Here is a 3,295-nt window from a genome sequence, read left to right on the forward strand (position 1 = left end):
TGTGTGAGAGCTTAAGTGCACCAGCAGCCTAGCTCTCTGGAGCGTTTGCAGTCCAACGCAGACCCACCGCCCTCCCCCGGCCCCTGTAAGCTGATGGAAGCATTTCACAGGCCCTACAGCCCCTGTCCCGGGCAAGTAACCAGCATTATACTCAGCCTTAGCCTTCTAACTTCTGGGGTCTGTCAGGAATATCTTTCAGCTGTGCATCTCTCAACCTGAGGAGTTTGTCTTCTGGGAGGGGAGCTACAAGGCGTGGGGGATGGTAAGGGTGGATCTGGGACTGCTCTCCCTTGGAGCTCTTGTTGCTGGAGGAGGGGATGGTGTCTGGCTCCCTGTCAGCCCATCTCGAAGGGGATTGATGGAGGAATTTTTGGTTTTAATAGTTTCTTCTTTCTCCTCTGCTTCTGTGCTGTTGTTCCACAGTTGCAAAGTCGATAAGGAGACTTGAGTGGCAGAGGTTTCCCTGTTGCCATGGGGAGTGAAAGGTGTAAATGCTAACTGCAGCAGCAGCAGCTGTGTTCCCCCTCCTTAGATGTCAGGTGTCAGACATTGATTGCCATGGAAAGGTGAGTTTTACAGTCTCCTTGGAGCTCTGGTTTATCTCTTTCTTCTCCTGGGTGGCCACTTCCAAAGCCACATGTGCTTCAGGGATCAAAAACTTGCTCCTTTGTCCAGCAAAATCAACTCTGAGTTTCTTCTGCCTAGCAGGGATTTCTCCCTTAGAGAGCGTACGGCGCCAGCCACGGGACCGCCGCTTCTGATCCCATTTGCGGCCAGCCCTGGACTGCTGCCTCTGATTCCATGTGCGACCAGTCCTACCCTGCAGAAGCTCTTGCACGCTGCCTGCCTTGCAATGCCTTCTTCTGCTCCCGTGTCCACCGTCCCTGTCTTCGTGTTCCGCAGAGATCTGGGATCATTGCCTCGGTTACCGCTGAGCCGATCCAGCCTGTGTCAGTGCCATCTGTCGGCGACAGAGCGGCAGAGTAACCACAGATACCAATGCGCTTAAACGGTCCTCCCTCTGCTGCGGCGGTACAGCCTCTTCCATGCCAGACTCAGACTCAGCTGGCTTAGTTAAGATAGGTACATGTGGAAGGCACAGATAGGTTGAGGCTATGCATGAGACACAGACAGGTTAAGGCCTAAAGCAAACACGTATGGGCCAGCCTCCTGTGGCCAGCAGACCCTGCCTCCTCGCAGCTGGACCTGGGGGCTGTTTCATCGCCTCAGTTCCTGCCTCTGAGATGGGCTCAAGGGCACTCTTCGCAGCATGAGTTGCTCATGTTTATCAAATCATGTCCTCTGGCAGCGAGAAATGCATCCACAGCCAGCAGCTTTGCACAGCAGGGCCAAGAGAGAACCCAAGGACTGCAATTCCTGTTTAAAATGATGCCCTCCCCACCCTACAGTCAGCCTCTTCTTCCAGGTTCCTTTTGCTGCTGTTCTTTTGAAGAGCATTTAGCACTGACTGAAATGGCTGAAATGTAAAAGTATCATTCTTTCCTGGCAGCATCTCTCTTCCTCTGAGGAGCTCTTTTGGTTTGTGTATTTTAAAAGGCCTTGGAAGCACCTGGGTGTTAATCCCATAGTCCAGTGGCCACTTGCTCACAGTCTGGTGGCCGCTTGCTGTGTCCTTTTCCCTTTGCTTGGAAAGCAGAACCCTTCCATCTGGTTCTCAATAACCATTTGATTTTGAGCAAGTGGAAAATCAAAATTGAAGCCAACATCTTAGTACCTGTGCAGTGTTATAGAGGCACTGAAGCAGATTCAGGCCTTTCAGCTTCCTACAAATGTGCACTTTCCTTTCAGTGCCTTTTAAAGAGAGGATGGATGTCTGTTGTGTCCTTGAGACTCTTCTGTTCACACGTGATAAGCAACTATGTTGTGACCCTCTCAGATATCTAGATGTTTTATAAATGGGCATCTTATGGGGGATTCTTCAAGAGGACAACTGCATTTTGGGGGAGGCAAAAGGAGGCAATGCAAAGTTCTGAAGTTAGAAGGTCTGCTGCAGATGCTACCTTCTAAAATCCTGCTGCCATATCACTAAGCCTGCTCAGAATGTGTCTCCTGAGATGCAGGTCTCAAGACAGAAGACCTATGCCTTATAAACTTGATATCAATTCAGTTGTCCATAGACCTGATCCTTGCTTCTAGTCATTTGTGTTCAACCAAGTAATTCATCAGTAAACCAAAGCAAAGTCCTGACTTAGCTAACAGATGGCACAGCAAGTTCTGCATGGGACAGCAATGTGCCCTCGTGGCACAGGACCAGGGCATCCGAGTGTGCATCAAGAAAAGTGTGGCCATCAGGGCTAGGGAGGTTCTCCTGCCCTTCTGCTCTGCCTTTCAATATGCTGTCCAGTTTGGGGCTCCCCAGCCCCAGGGACCTGCTGGAGAGAGTCCAGCAGAATGCTATGAGGATGCTGAAGGGACTGGAACAGCTTTGCTGTGAAGAAAGGCTGAGAGCCCTGGGGCTGCTTAGTGTGGAGAGAAGGCTGAGAGGGGACCTGACCAGTGTCTATCAGTATCACAGAATCATAGAATCATAGAACCAACCAGATTGGAAGAGAGCTCCAAGCTCATCCAGCCGAACCTAGCACCCAGCCCTGCCCAACCAACCAGACCTTGGCACTAAGTGCCCCAGCCAGGCTTTGCTTGAAGACCTCCAGGCACAGTGACTCCAGCACCTCCCTGGGCAGCCCATGCCAATGCCAATCACTCTCTCTGACAACAACTTCCTCCTAACATCCAGCCTAGACCTGCCCTGGCACAACTTCAGGCTGTGTCCCCTTGTTCTGTTGCTGGATGCCTGGCAGCAGAGCCCAACCCCACCTGGCTACAGCCTCCCTGCAGGCAGCTGCAGACAGCAATGAGCTCTGCCCTGAGCCTCCTCTGCTGCAGGCTGCACCCCCCCAGCCCCCTCAGCCTCTCCTCACAGGGCTCTGCTCCAGGCCCCTCCCCAGCCTTGCTGCCCTTCTCTCAACACCTTCCAGCACCTCAACATCTCTCTTGAATGGAGGAGCCCAGAACTGGACACAGCACTCCAGGGGTGACCTGAGCAGTGCTGAGCACAGGGGCACAAGAACCTCCCTTGTCCTGCTGCCCACACTGCTCCTGAGCCAGCCCAGGATGCCATTGGCTCTGCTGCACACCTGGGCACTGCTGCCTCCTCTGCAGCTCCTCTCTCCCAGCACCCCCAGCTCCTCTCAGCCTGGATGCTCCCAGCCACTCTGTCCCCAGCCTGTAGTGCTGCTTGGGGTGGTTGTGGCCAAAGTGCAGAACCCTGCACTTG

The 3,295-nt window shown here is 53.1% G+C and overlaps 1 long non-coding RNA gene across 1 annotated transcript; it reads left to right on the forward strand.

Annotated features, from left to right (window-relative positions):
• The first annotated feature begins 522 nt into the window (after nucleotides 1-522).
• LOC135185787 (uncharacterized) lies at nucleotides 523-1,492 on the forward strand. Its single transcript, XR_010306618.1, has 2 exons — nucleotides 523-566; nucleotides 709-1,492. It is a non-coding gene; the product is annotated as an uncharacterized LOC135185787 (long non-coding RNA).
• The last annotated feature ends 1,803 nt before the right edge of the window (nucleotides 1,493-3,295 follow it).

This window comes from Pogoniulus pusillus, chromosome 23 (assembly GCF_015220805.1).
Source record: "Pogoniulus pusillus isolate bPogPus1 chromosome 23, bPogPus1.pri, whole genome shotgun sequence".
In the NCBI taxonomy this organism is placed as follows: domain Eukaryota; kingdom Metazoa; phylum Chordata; class Aves; order Piciformes; family Lybiidae; genus Pogoniulus; species Pogoniulus pusillus.